The following is a 15,589-nucleotide window of genomic DNA, read 5'->3' as shown; positions in this document are numbered from 1 at the left end:
TGTTTGTGTCTTTTTATGTAGTTTTTGTTTCTTTGCTCTATTTTTAGTCCATGTCCTGGTGGTCTAGTGGCAGGGTATGTGGCCTTACTCTCTGCCCACCTTGGTGGTCCAGTTGATTGGTTGGAGGGTGGTGGGAGGGGAAAAGGTTACTGATGATGATTGTGGTCAATGAGAATCCAATCCTTGGAGAAGATATATCCAGATGACCTTGCAGTCGAGTAAAACATAGACACTTGCTTTCAATTAGCACGATTTGTCCTTGTCTTTAGCTTCCCAAATATTAGAATTACAGGAATGACACCTAAAGACGTTGACAGACTCGCACCTATCCACAACACCACGAGTCAGGTGAGCTTGACGGTGATAGCAACTCTTGGTGGTGATGTCATAATACTGAGCTGCTTGTCCCTTTTTCTTAAATTTTCCAATAACGAAATCGATCCTGGGATGGCAAAGGACCCCAAGACATTTCTACATTAATCCACTCTACCCTTCATAGAGTAAAGTCATTAAAAAACAGCGCCCTAACCAAGGGATGATTGCGTCTCTTTCAGTGTAACTGTGTTTTATAGAATGATATGCTGAAAGCTTTCTTTGTTTAGTGTCCATTTGGTTGTAACGATAGACTGTGAGTCAAATGAATGGATTGCAGACTCAATCCAAAAAAACCATTGCCTTCTAAACTGAAGTCCGCTACAGGATGCAGGTATTTTAAATTCAGATTGAATCAACTATAAGATAATATTGGTTGGTGTAGTTAGTTTGGATCAACAGTTACTGTAATTCACATTCAAACCTAATTAAAGATCTTTGTTATCCTGCAGGGATGGAGCTAAGCCACTACCATGGAAGCAGCTCAGTGCCATCAATGATAGTGACAGATCTGCAATCCCTGGCAATCCTTAATGTAATGTTGATTTTAGAGTGTTTTAACACATTTGCCTTTGATATCATTTAGTTATTTGGAAGGCAGAGCAATCTTGAAATGGGTGGGTGTAAGCCACAAGGGGATATGGTCTCACAAGAGTTATAGCATGGCCCCAGGGACAACATGTGGTAGAAGGTAGAAGGAGGTAGGTCATCAAAAGTTAGTCGCTAAGGAAATGATGCAAACCCATAGAGAAACTCCAAATCAACCCATACTAAGCTAAATTAGTCCAAAAAAAACCTATGCTATGTATGGTCTTTTGCAGTTGCTCCTTGCAGGTGCTGGCTCCCGATATCGAACCAAGTGTGTTGCGCACCACAACAATAATAACAGGACAGTCGTTGGGACCTCTTGTGATTTTACAATAAATATAATTTCAAATGGATTCAATAGGGGCAACCTCATAAAAAGATCCGACTTTTGATCCGTTTCAAATATACTTGGCACTAAATCACAGTGTGCTTGATCAATCTGCCAATATGTTTGCTATAAATCAATGTTCCTTAACAAGAAAAGCATGGTTCAATCAGGCCTGAATAGACATCAAGGGACCTTCAAATAATCTGACATGAAATAGGTGCAACCAGAGCCGTAAAAGATAATTGTACCACAAGTTAATATAGCCACAGGCTTTCTTTGCTATTACTTTGAGACTTGAGTAACAATGACGCTGTGTGTAAACGTCACTCCTACCACACTAGTAGCTTGCAAAGCGTTGGGTTAAGCCAGACACACATTTCCATTTATTCAGCACTGAAGGACTTGTTTGCTTTCAGGATTGCAAGCATTCTAATTGTGTAGAATTGTATGATTTCTAAAATGTTCCTTGAACAAGTACCTGTAAACGGTATATGAAAAAAAGAAAAGAAAGGAATTGCTTTTCTACAGCGTCTTTCACCACCTCTGGATGACCCACAGGGCTTTACAGCCAATGACGTATTTTTGAAGTGGAGCCACTGTTGTAAGGCGGGCAACGCGGCAGCCAATTCACGCACAGCAAGATCCCACAAACAGCAGTGTGATAATGACCAGATAATCTGTTCTGGTTATGTTGAATGAGGGATAAATAATTGTCCAGGACACCGAGGAGGACTCCCCTCTTCTTAAATGGAGCGTTAATGTAGTAAGTGCCGCTCTGTGTTGTTTGGCTGACCACGTTCAACAACTGCAGTGAGCTAACCTAAGTGCCCAGCCCCACATAAAATGATTTTTTTCAAAACCTGTATTTCTGTTTCAATTGTACACGAGAGAGCTAGGACGACATCCTGTGTATTGATGGTTTCACAAATGTTTTTTTGAGGGACAAACTTCAATAAGAAAATAGCACTACTGAATGATTTAGTCCCACCTGCTCTTTTTAACCCTATGCAACTATTCAGTACAGTGACACTAGTTTCAGCAGTTGATAGTCTGAATGGCCCCTGTGCAAGTGTGGAGTGCCCTGGGGTAGAAATTATTGTCAGTCTTTTATGTGTCTTCTCACTGTTCCCTTTGGGGAAGGATTTGCAGGCTGAATAACAGTCTGAGTGGCTGTGTTAACGCTCCTTCCATGGCTGTAACCATCTTTATACCAGCAGATAGGGTGGTTAGTCCTATACAGCAGGAGGGTTTTATGGGCTCCCATACTATATGATATGATGAGAGGGGGCCACCCACACCCACCGGACACAAGTACCCCGCTAGATGTCAACCCAGAATTCAAAGCCGGAGCTCCGACTCCACTCGCCAGGACTGTCTGGAGTGGGGCTTAAACCCTGCACCTTTCAGCCCGGAGGTGAGAATGCTATCACTGCGCCAAAGACTCACTCCCATTACCACTAATATTATCATACTAAAGCTTAATGTGCTCATACAAGATTCCTCTGTTATTTTAATGCACGCTCACTTAGAATAGCAATACAAGAGTATTAACAGCGAAGTACACTAAGACAATCATTTCTACTCTAGTAGGTTTTATGCCGGGGTTTAATGAGAACTTGTGCCTTCCCACTGACAAAAACTAGACTCACTGTTTACTAGAACCGTCAGCATTACATTTTCCTTACAATATCACTTTAGTGTGCGAGCCCCTTTTCAGCAACTGTGCAGCAGAGATTTACTCTTACTGCGCTTGGCTGTAAGGCATTGCCTGGGTACAGCGTATGGAAAAAACAAGAAAAGAAAGACTTGTATTTATATAGCGCCTTTCACGACCACCGGACGTCTCAAAGCGCTGTACAGTCAATGAAGTACTTTTGGAGTGTAGTCACTGTTGTAATGAGGGAAATTGGGTGGTGGAATTAAATATCCATAACAGAGCCTGTCAGATATTCTGTCCATCGCTTAAATGGATGGAAAAGCAGCCAGGCTCCGTTACGCAGGTGTAATCTTTCCTACCCAATTTTCCTCTATGTGCTCACGCGATACTTCACGCCTCAGTACAATAAGCGGAAAGTGTGTGTCTCAATATCCTTCAGTTCCCTGAAGATCTAATGTAACATTTTTTTCATCAGTGAACTGAAATATGCCAAAATGTTTTTTTAATGTCTTGAGGACTTCAAGAATACTTCTACTCAAATAAAAAATAAGATAAGGGCTCCCTTGATGACTTGTGTAAATTCCCCAGTTGAGTGCTGAGCCATGCTGACTTGGAAAGTTCCACATTCATTCTCAGGTCTGCACTGAGCTAGCTGATCTCAGTCATGGTCGGTTCAGTTAGGGGCGTTGAAATTAGTCTCAGAATCCCAAGGAGGGAAAAATAAAATATACTGGGGCTTCACTCCTGGTCGCTACCTAGTTACATTGGGAGGTGTCCTTGAAGCATTTCCTCTGCCCACCTGGAGCTCTCTTGCCGTGTCGGAGCTCCGAGTAGAGCGCTTGCTTTGGGAGTCTCGTATCGGGCATGCGGACGATGTGGCCCATTCATCAGCTGAATATTCCACAGGCACTGACTATCCAGGCTTACACACGAAAATTGGCCACAGGGGCATGGCATCAGAGGACTGTTGGTGCCATGGAATCTCCTTGCATTTGCTACATAGTAACATGGATTAGAGGCTCAAAAACAAATTACCTGCCGAGGTTCTCCGGTGGGAAATGGTGGAGAAGTAGTGGACCTTAAAAGAAAGAAAATGACTGTAAAACTGAGGGGGAAGAAAGTATTTTATTTTAAAGAAACGGACATCTTGGGCCAATTCTTAAAATGTCTGTGGATCTGTAATTCAATTTTCAGAAAGCCAGTTGTTTATCTTTTACAAGAAGAGATTTTTGTGCGACCATAATATTTTTTAAACTCCAACTCACAGAAATAAGAAAAAAAATCCCCCATTTCTGTTTGGGTGCAAGGCAACGTTGGTGGCCATTTTTGTCAAAGCAATAAAACCGTCAAATTGTCATTCCAGTAATATAACTTTGCCTGTTTAAACATGATGTTCAGAATTTGTAGGCAGCAGATTAGGACACCAGAGAGTTGTTAGACCATAATGATGATGTTGGCGATGAAGTTGATGAAGAAGAATTTCTGACTTTTATTGATGCTGATGTAGTTTGTAGTTAATTTCAGTTTTATATTATTTTTCTGAAAAAATGGCCCGACTGACTAGGATCAAGAGGTAGGGCAGGGACCCTAAATTTTTGTGGGGTTCTCCCTATCTCCTGCCATAACATCAGCAGGAGATCAATGGAACCCTTGGAGAAGGGTGTAATCAGCCATTTTTGCTGTTTCATTGCAGGTTCAGTCAATCTCCCGCCAGAGAACCCCCATAGATTTTCCAGGTGGGCTTGTTTTTCCCATTGGCCAAAGATTTAGGCACAAAATAACGCATTTGGACTAATCGTGGCAGGTGAGTGATTATACAATGGTTTACTTGGAGCATAGGATAGATTGGATCCCAAGAGTCATATTTTGAGGTTGATTCCCTAATTGATTGCCCCAGGCAGAGAGCACTAGTCAGGACATTTCAGTCCCACAGCCCCTGATTTTCCCTCCTTTTGAATAGATGGAAAATCAGGAGCTGTGGGTCTGCGATTTCTGCACCAAAATTCCCTATGAGGACCATTCCTTGCAGGGAGCACATGATCGGAGTTTTGGCCCTTAAGTGTTCTTTTGATTGTTCAATAAGAATCCATGCTATATTAGCCTGTTGAATCCACTGTGACATAGGACAGCGTTCATTCCTACAATTCGTCACACCATGAGTTCACAATCTTGGTCAGGTCATTGGGTGAAGTGAGGAGTGGAGAAAGATGGTTTCCTGCAGATAAGGAGCAAAAGTAGTGAACAAGTTAACTCTTCAAAGGGGCTGGTATAAACTCGTATTTGATCGAGGCTGGGGGAAATATTTGATAGAGGCTGGGTTGTGCAGTTAGCAGGAGAATGAGACATCATACTGGGCCATTTAAATAACGGGGAAAAAATACAATGAGGAAAAGGAAAGCTTCTGCATTCATCTGCAACCTGTGAAAACACTAACATTAAATTAACTTTCAGTTCAATTCAGTCTATCGACTTAGCCAATGATATTGAAGGATTGAGAAAGAAACAGAGGAATGATGGCAATAGGGTGAATTGAGAGAAAAAGGAGACAGAAATTAAAAGTAAGAAAACAATTCTAAAAATGTACTACTTGCAAGAATGAGACTCCAACAGTTTCAATTGTTCCCTTCCTGGGCTGGAGAGGTTGAGTGGCATTGCAGGAATATAAATCTCATCATTAAAAGGGTCCTTACATTGTTAAGTACCAGCCCTAACTTTCTGCGGTGAGTTTAATTTGTTTTAACAGTGCAATTGCAGCAATTTCTTGAAACACACGGGGAGGCTGACAGTGAGCTACCGTTTCCGCGAGGCTAATGGCGGAGCAAACCATCCAACAATTTGCAGCGATTCGCAACTGACGGCATATCTCTTCCTGGCCGCAAATTGCCGGTTTATTTATACGCTAATTCCCAGCAAATTCTGGCCCAATAGATTAAACAAATAGCATTTGACTGGATTTAGGCTGTTTGTTACAATTCTCTTTTATGTTTAAATATACCGAAATTGTTTAGTAATTTAAAGAATGCGCAAGATGAGAAATGTAGAAAAAAAAACTGTGAAATTTTGATATGTTTATCTGGTGCGGTTACTCTTTGAAGGTAAATGTCTCTCTGCGAGGGAAATGCTGTGCACATTTTGTGTCATCAGTACAAGCACCTCTGCAGACACATCCATTAGATCATGTCCTGGTTTGGACTTAAATCAACGAACTACAAGCAGTGCCATATGGTTAATTTTTAAGCTGGCTGATCTTGTGTTTAATAATAAAGTGGGAGGCCGGGAACAGTGAAGGCTATGTCTAAAGGGCAGCGCATCATCTTATTAGTCGAAAGTGACTTAATTGGGTGGGGGGTGGAGGGGGGGGGGTTCTAGTCGTTACGTGCCAGTCGCATTATCCTCTCCAGTGACTTCAGCAATCTTTGTAACAAATTGTGCTCATTCAGTGGGCAAACTGCATTCGCACGCGTCCTGCCAAGAACACTGGCGCAAAAGATCATCAACTCTGTGAATCAAACTCATCCCACTTTATTCCTGCTAATTGCCCTCCCAACAAATCTGTATTTGTTTGGTCACTGTGCATTTCTGGGTTTTTTTGCGGTGAGAATAATATGCTTCTAGTTGCTAGATCTCAATAAGTATTAAAATCAAACTCTCACTGTCAGTCTCACCTTTCCTTTTCTCTCTCTGTCTCTTTGTGAATATCTGTGTTCGCATTTCTATTTCTCTTTCCTCCCTTTTATTTCTTTCTCCTTCCCTCCCTCCCTCAGTCACCGCTTGTATGTATAAACTCCACAGCTGAAACTCCATAGATTTTCGCCCTGCCGATAGGGTACTAAGGAAGTCAGACAGATAACAGCCTGCCATAAGCTCCACTACTGAACCAGCTAATCTCAGCATGATGTTAAGACAGTGGGAGGCCATTTTCTCAGCAAATACTGACAGCTGCTTCATGCAACAAAAAAAAAAGTCAAATCTATCTGCAGAGCATGAAGCCGAGAACGGGCAGGGTGAGAAGAGCAAGATTGATGGAGTTATGGTTGGCCTGTAAAGGGCAGCTGGGAGTGCAGGGAAATAATCAGGAAAGGGCGGCCAAAACCAGCTCTCCGACGGGAAAAATGAATCCTGCACCTCAACATTATTAAGTTGTCAGGAGCAGTGATGATGAAAATCTGAAGGTCAGGCATAACAAGAGGCACCTTACAGGGGTCCTGACCTTCAGAAGTGCTATGTTCTTGTTTATCTGCTCCTGACCTCTCCACAATTCTTCATTTGATAAGGTTTTTTTTTTCATAATCTGTATACCTAGTGATATTGGACTTCCTCTAAAACTGATTGCTGAGTCTGTGAGCTATGCACACAACAGAAGATAATAAACAAAAGGACACACAAGGGATGTATGTGAATGGAGTACAATAGAGCTGGATTAAAGAAGGCATTCACCAGATGAAAGATTTTAGTAATATGCTTTCAGTGTACATCTGATAGTAGCATTTTAAAATAATGTTCAAACATAACATTATTCCAAATGAACCACTAGCTCCCCTGTATTAATAAGAATAATATAGTTGTATATTTTGGGATCAGTTTAATCATAGTGGAAACAATTCTGGAGATTTCCTCATGGCCATCTGTGATGTTTCTATGCAGGCAGAGATTGAAACATCACTTCTGATTAGTGTACAGTGGATATTGTGGACTCTGCGAATGGCAGTGAACTTGTTTGTGAATATTTATAAACAATGTTCAAACATCTGTGAATGAATATTCAAATTAGAAATTCATATTTATTGCAGCCCGAACATATGAAAATAACGCCGACATTTCTAGTCTAACAGCAACGGAATATGTACTTTGAATTAGAATCTTATATTTCAGGGATCAATAAAAAGGAGCCCATCTTAACCTCCCGAATGAAGTACAGTCAATAATGCATTTCTATTTATTAGATGTAAATTTGATTTCATGTTTCTAATGAGCTTTTCTTTTCCTCTGCACCATTCCGTTTTATACAACAGCAAAATACTGCAGATGCTGGAAATCTGAAATAACAGAAAGTGCTGGCAACACTCAGCAGGCCAGGCAGCATCCGTGGAGAGAGAAACAGAGTTAACGTTTCAGGTCTGGGAGAAGGGTCACAGACCTGAAACGTTAACTCTGTTTCCCATTCCGTTTTATGTCTTGTGACTGATAAAGTACAACCGTTTTGTTTTTTTTAAACCATGGATGAAAATTCAGGCTGCCCTAATAACGTAAATGGTGCTGGTGATTAAAAAAAAAACAACAAAATGGTCAGGATTTTCCCATCAATCCAGTCACATTCCAAATTCCCCATATGAGCGAACTATTCAAAGAGGAACATAAAAGTGGAACGGAATTCAAAATGTATTAACACCTGCAGTACGTTAACTAAGCACATTAAAGGTGTTCCTTTAAGATTTCCCCTCTTGAGAGATGTCCTTCTTGATTCAGGCCTTTGTTAAATACTAGCTGATCTCCCATTATGCTAAATTGGAGGATATGCTGTTTCACAAGAGTGCTGCACTATTTAATGCGCAATGCATTTATTCTGCCACTTAAGTGGAGCTGTGTGTAATCCAGCCTGCCCCTTTAAAGCCTCAAGGTCTCATTTGTATAAATAGGCACGACCTGAAGTCAATTGGGGGTGGGGGCAATTGCCTGCTACTTTTAAATGCCTGGCTTCTCCCCCAAGGCCAGAAAACCAGCAGGAAATGACCAGATTTCTTTCTCTTTGTTTACTTAAAAAAAACATTGCTTTGCATCCATAACAAAATGTTGCTCTTTGAAATGTGCTGAGCATGAAAGAGGCACAAGACCTTTTATTTAATAGCATCTACTGGTTCTAGAAATGAGCTCCAAAGGATTTTCAGACTCTAAACTGGTCTGAATTAAATGCATGCATGAATGTCTGCATTTCTAATTTCCATGGTGATTGAGTGGCTATGGTTCTGAAATTTTGACTTACATGCTAGGTCAGAAAGTATCTGTCTCCAGCTCTCCATTGGATCCAACAATATCTTGGCTGGTGCTTTTTCGATGGTGGGTGGGGTTTTTCTGGTGGGCTAGTGGCGGGTATTGATTTGATCCCTCTTGGTTTTGAGATAGTTTGCATTTGTTCCCAGTTGTTCTAACAGAAGGAATAAACTCCCAAAGACTGTGGGAAGTGAGATCTGCATCCAAACACTGGTGATCTAGTTGGACGCAATCTAGGTCCCTGACAGTCTGGTGGGAGGGGGAGTGGCAATACACACAACTTATGATTTTTCAGTGTGAGGAACATTTGATCCCTCTTTGTCTAATGGTAACAAAATATCTCCTAGTCCTCAGCAGTCTAGTGGTATTTATGCACCCAGGTCCCTGGTGACCTCTTGAAGACTGCTCTTGCTCAGTCAGCCATTTAAACTTCTAACACTAATTCTAAGGAACTAGATTTGTCTCTTTTTGATACCAGGTCTGAATAGACCCACCCAATCACTCTTAATGTACATTCAAAAATACTCAGATTAGCAAAGCGATCACTGAAAATTTCAGACAGTGGGCGTAATATTGACTTTGGCTGATAGTGTAAAATGGACAATATCGGATCAGCCGCCTGTTATACATCTCTCCCGATATTCATTTGGAAAATGACCCCCAATAAGTTTTAACGTCACTCATCTTTAGAATGTAGTGTTGTACGTTATTGAGTTATAGGGAAAACTTTCTTTGCAATTTCATTTACTTCATCAGCTTGGCTCAGTCTTCTTACCACTGAGTCTAAAGGTTGTGTGTTCAACCCTCATTCCAGGACTTGAACATATAACCCAACGTTTCAGTGAGGTACTGAGGAAGCACTGTGTTATCGGAGGTGCGGGCATTCAAATAAGACCTTAAAACACCTGTCAGCCTGTTTCAGTGGTTTGGGTGGATGTTAATGATCCAAGGGGGCTATTCAAATAAGAGCAGGGCGTACCCCGAGTGTCTAGGCCAACATTCTTCCCTCAACCAACATCACCACAAAAACCAGTAAGTTGACTCAATGCTCTCTGCAGCACTCTGCTGAGTTCAAAATGGCTGCTGCAATTGCCTACATAATGGTCACTGCACTTCAAAATAATTCCTTGTATGTGAAGCACTTGAGAGACATAAGGTGCTCTATAAATACAAGTTTTTATTTATGTATGTAAATTACATACAACTATCATTTAATACATAATGGGGGGGAAATTTGGTTGGTTTGCACCTCCCGTTAGCACCTTAAGAGGGCGCAAAGCAACTAGCGCCCGGGCGCGGCGATGTTTGAGCCACTCACGAATTAACTAGACATTTTGCGGCGGCGCTAAACACTACTGCCACAATCTCCTGCGCCGGCAGATCGTGACGTCAATCGAGTGCGCAACGCCCCGGTAGTGCCCCAGACCGGGTATTGAGTGGCGCCCCCTGCCTTACCGCCTGCCGCTAGCAATGACAGGTTGAGGGGAACGTTTTGCAGTCAGGAAGGGACTGGGGAGCACCATTTAAAGGTGACCGCTTCCTGCCTTTTTTTGTTGGTGACATTTTTGCACCACGCATTCTGAGAGAGAGAGAGAGAGAGGCTTCTGGAGAGATTCAACGTTATGTGAAGGAGTTTTGGGTACTGAGCAGCACTTTGCAGGTTCATTTTGATTTGCCCTTCCTTGTATCGATTTAGAAGAGACTGTGGGGACTGCGCTCTGAGCTCTTTCCCTGGGTCTCTCCATTGTGCTTTCCAGCAGATTTGATGTACAGGTCTCTCCAGGCCAAGATTCAAGGCTGCAATGAGCAGGATGTGGATGAAGAGCAAGATCAACCCTCCCCTTTAAGAACTGGCCGGCGCCATTGTGTCTGTGTTCCATTGCTGACTGACATCACATGAGCTTCGCCAGCGCACTGAGGTAGCGCCTCGCTCCTCGGCCTTTGCGCCTTAAGACAGTTGTGTAGTGCCTGATTTAGCGCTCCAATCAACTCCAGGGGCGATAAAAGCCAAGTTTGCAGTCGGAGGCGATAATTAGCGCCAGGCGCTAATCTTTGCGCCCGGCCGATAATTGCGCCCCAAATGGGGCAATACTGAATTTTTCCCCCAATCAGTATTAGCACAGATGTGGTACATTTTATAAATATTAGGCATAACTTTATTTTTAAGCTGTTTCTAAAATGTAGAACATGCACAACCTCTTCCTTTCCAATTCCACTAATTGTACCAGCAAAGCTAAGGCTTCATAATGTCCACAAAGATGGATGTGGATCCTATTTTCCGATATCTATTCTTTCGGATGGAAGTATTCGGAAGCTAGTGTGTCAGCCGTGGCTCAGTGGGGCGCACTCTCGCCTCGGAGTCAGAAGGTTGTAGGTTCAACATCCTGCTCCAGAGACTTGAGCACAAAAATCTAGGCTGACACTACTCCAGTGCAGTGCTGAGGGAGTGCTGCACTGTCGGAGGTGCTGTCTTTCGGATGAGACGTTAAACTGAGGCCCCGTCTGCTCGCTCAGGTAGACATAAAAGATCCCAGGGCACTATTTTGACGAAGAGCAGGGGAGTTCTCCCTGGACAATGTTTATTTCTCAAACAACATCATTAAAACAGATTATCTGGTTATTATCTCATTGCTGTTTGTGGGACCTTGCTGTGCGCAAATTAGCTGCCGTGTTTCCTATGTTACAGCAGTGACTATACTTCAAAAGTACTTCAATGCCTGTAAAGCATTTTGGGATGCCCTGAGGTCATGAAAGGTGCTATAAAATGCAAGTTCTTTCTATCTTCTTTCTTTTCTAATGTGGTGTAAGATAAAGACCACTATTGATTGCAATAGTCACAATAAACAGTTTCATGGTCACTTTATATATCAAAGCAGTTCTGCAATGCATTGTGGCTCCTGGTAGTCTGCTCTGTTTGAAGTCCAGGGCAGGTTGCAGAGCATCAGGGAAACACACAAACAACTGCGCTCACCATTAATGGTCAAAATTGTAACTTTAAGATCCTGGCTATAGGTCTTACCTGATATGGGGGAGGGGGGACAGCCCAAGAAGTGTCTAAACGGGCCAGCAGTAATTTGAAAAGCACATTGCTAGCCTCTAAGTGCATATTGAGTGCTCAGCTTAACAGTCCCCAAGAAAACATAGTCGCCAGAGGCAACTGTTTCCATTTGCTGGTGGAGACTGTACCTCTGGTAGCACCATTTCTCGTGATGGCACTCCTTGTCCTTGGGAGGCACCAGCGCCGGCTCTGATCCAGAAGGTTGTGGGTTCAAGCACAACTCCAGGACTCGAAGTTGAGTACGTAATCTAAGGACGTTAGACCTAGAATGCACTGTTGGCTAATTATGCCACTCAAGTTGTCAGTCATTATGTCGCAGTCACATGAAAGACTGTCAATATTATTGATATATTGTACTAATATCCAATTATGCCGATCTTTTCAATATCTTAAGGGCAGTTTGTATAAACTGTGCATTAAAGACTGTGGGAAAGTAACTGTGGATAAGTAAAAAATAAATTGTGATAGATTACAACTTGCACTTGTACCTTTGATTAATAAGACACTAACCTATGTGGAAATTCAATTTCTCCCAGTGTATAAAGACTTCAGTTTGATCATTGAAAAAATCCTGATCTGACTTTAAACTTCAGGAAATACATAATAGAGGATACTTCCTGGAGAATCATGAAATACCATTTATATTCTACACATGACCTGGTAACTCATGAGTAATGAAGTTCTGAGTGAAGGTATGAAGGTCATTTTTACCCATTGAATATTGAACACGTCTCAATATCTTCCCAGTAGTCTTTGATTCCATAAGTTAAAGTCTTCGAGGCAAAATAAATTTGTATCAATATTTACTTTTGGTTTTGAAATTTTTAAACACAGCTGACAGTTAAACTGCTTTATACTGTTAGAGCACAGCCTGATATCAGTGTTGTGCTTGTATCAATTCCAATGATATCCGAGAGGACGGGAGATCATGAAATGACATTATATCCTGTGGAAATTCCATCATATGTGGTACAGTAAGATTGTACAAATGTGCTTATACAGTCACTTTAAGAGGTGTTAACTGTGATGAAATATATGCCTTCATCAGCCCATGTGTTTTACCTGCTTGTATTGTGTGAACTGCCCCCTTTTGTTCCTATTGTGTGTATTGGCTACGCCCCTGTCTTTTGCCATATAAAGGTCTCAAGAGCTGTATGAGTCATTCCTACCAGACGAACCCGATGTGGGAAGACCTGTAATGCTGCAATGTTCTTAGTGATTAAAAGCCTTAGTTGAATCCTTTAAACTCCTTGTCTTTGAGTTATTGAAGGCACATCAGTGGTACAGTAAGATTGTACAAATGTGCTTATACAGTCACTTTAAGAGGTGTTAACACTGGGGTAAAGTGATTTCCCCTTCACACCAAGTCTAAGCTGGCGAAGTCAGGGTCTGATCTCACTCCAGATCAGAGGAGGGAATCAGGGTCAGTTTGGGCTTGCACTCCTGATTCACGCCCCATTAGTTTAGCATTGGTGCAAAGCCAGAACTGCATTGCACTGATGTCAAGCTTGTGGTGTGAACGCATTATAAATTCAGCGCGGCTTTAAACCTGGTTTAAAAAGTGCTCAGAGGGTTTGTTCGACCTCCTGCACACTACTTAAACCTACCTCCCCCTCAGTTTAAATGTTCAGGAAGCGGGGATTCTCCCCTCGACGTTCTCTAAACATTTACATTTCTGGGTTTCGGGAGAGAGTTCTATACATTTGTGTGTCAAGGCACACACCGTGCTCCCTCCTGGTGGGATGGTTAGAATTCCAGCCAGGCAATGTAAAATCTGCCTGGCTGGAGCCCGATCTCAGACTGTAATGCACCCTTACTCGTTGATGCGGAGATCTGCTGGCAACAGGTTCTCTGCCATTAACCCTGCTTATTCAGCAACAGGAAGATAATGATCAGAACGGTGCGGGAGTGTGGGATTGCTACGTGAAGGACTAGGGAATGCAGGGTCGTAACTTCAATCCCCCGCCACTGTGTCCTTGACCTGACCAGTCCCTTTCTGGGGAGGTACCTGGCCTCCCTTCTCTGCTTGCCCCCCAACATTCGAGGTAAATTCATGATGAGACCGTTGAGATGCGCCTCCTAGCAGCTACCTGAAGGACGGCACTGGCAGAAAGCCCAGAGCAGATCATCCAGAATCTCAAGAGCAGAAGATACATGACATAGTCAGGCTCCAATAGGATACAAAGCAAAAGAAAGAAAAGAACTTACATTTCTATAGAGCCTTTCACGACCTCAGGCCGTCGCAACGCACTTTACAGACAATGATGTACTTTGTTTCTTGAAGTGTAGTCACTGTGGTAGTGTAGGAAAGGTTTTTCCACCTTTCAAGAAAAACAAGTATTATTTTACACATCGGATTTGAAGCCTAAAACTCTTAAGGGGACGTTGAACTCTCCAACAATACTTGCTTTCAAAATTGTTCCAAACATGAACTCCCACTTTCAGCATCTCTTAACTTTCCACGATTTGGTAGGCGGTGAAATTGGAGCTAAATCACTTGCTTTTAACCCGTGAAAACGCAGCACGGCAATTTTTCTTTTAAAAGGTGAAACAAAATGCATGAGCGACCAGACATGCCATTGGAAAAAGCCTCGGCATGTGTCAGCACCAAAGATTTAAGATAACACAATAGCCTCTTCTTGCCTTTTAAGAATAAGTAATTAATACATTTTGTGGCTTTTTATATGGCTGGGTCATTAATGGGTGATTAATGGTGTGCGCTGCAGGGGAAAAAAGGGTGCAAGGTCACCTGTTTTAGAGAAGTGAGCAGTAGATGAAAAAGAAACATGTTTATAAGTGAAATTGCTTGCTCTTAACAGGAGTTTACCAGCAAAGAAATTAATTTAGCAACAAAATAAATTCACTCGTGGATCAAATTTGCTGTTAAGTGGAGCTAGCTCTTATCTGACTTGTTCCTAAGTGAGGTGACCTGTATTTGTCACATGTCACAGGAAATGGGCTTCAGCCAGTGGAGGTGTGAGAATGAATTCAATCTGCTATTAGAGACTGGGATAACCTGGGGAAAAAAAATGATGAGGGGTCAGACTATCCACGCTTAGCTCTGCAAGGTTTGCTGGTGATGACTGTGTCAGATGTATTCATACTTCGTTCAGTTATACAGGGTCATGTTATGCCCACTGGCAAGTTCAAATTAATCCAGTTTTCCCGTCAAAAATGCAATGGTCTTTATAGAAGCTTACAGCACAAAAAGGAGTCCATTCTGCCAGCTCTCTGTCGGGGCAGTCCACTCCCTTCCCCATAGCCTTGTACCTTCCTCTTCATCGAGCACCTATCCAAAAACTCAACCACCCAGCTGTAGGTTCAAACCCATGACCCCGAAATTGAGCCTCCTGATCCTTGCTGCCTGAGCTAACTGGACTTAATCAGAATTTTTTGGGGCAGTACCGCTGATTTTCTGGTAATGGTCAGATCGTGGGCAGTTTGCAGTCCAAATTTCCATCTACACTGCCGGCGGGCGAAGCTCCCCACTGGCAATGCAGGATCACAACATTGCGTCCGTAGTCTTCATACCAAAGTTTGAGGAGGCTTCCAAAATAATTGCTTCAGATTTATTGCAACTAGACTTTAAAGCAAGACA

The 15,589-nt window shown here is 42.3% G+C and overlaps 1 protein-coding gene across 1 annotated transcript in view; it reads right to left on the bottom strand.

The window, feature by feature from the left end:
• Positions 1–15,589, bottom strand: part of LOC147100108 (uncharacterized) — a 124,986-nt gene that overhangs the window by 77,227 nt on the left and 32,170 nt on the right. Inside the window, exon 3 of the mRNA XM_085968818.1 lies at positions 14,200–14,312. The gene's annotated coding sequence lies outside the window, so the exon portion shown is untranslated. The remainder of the gene's footprint in view (positions 1–14,199; positions 14,313–15,589) is intronic.

The sequence above is a fragment of the Somniosus microcephalus genome, chromosome 27, assembly GCF_052327205.1.
Source record: "Somniosus microcephalus isolate GS21.2 chromosome 27, FLI_Smic_1.0, whole genome shotgun sequence".
Lineage (NCBI taxonomy): Eukaryota > Metazoa > Chordata > Chondrichthyes > Squaliformes > Somniosidae > Somniosus > Somniosus microcephalus.
This window is presented reverse-complemented; position numbering and strand designations above follow the sequence as displayed.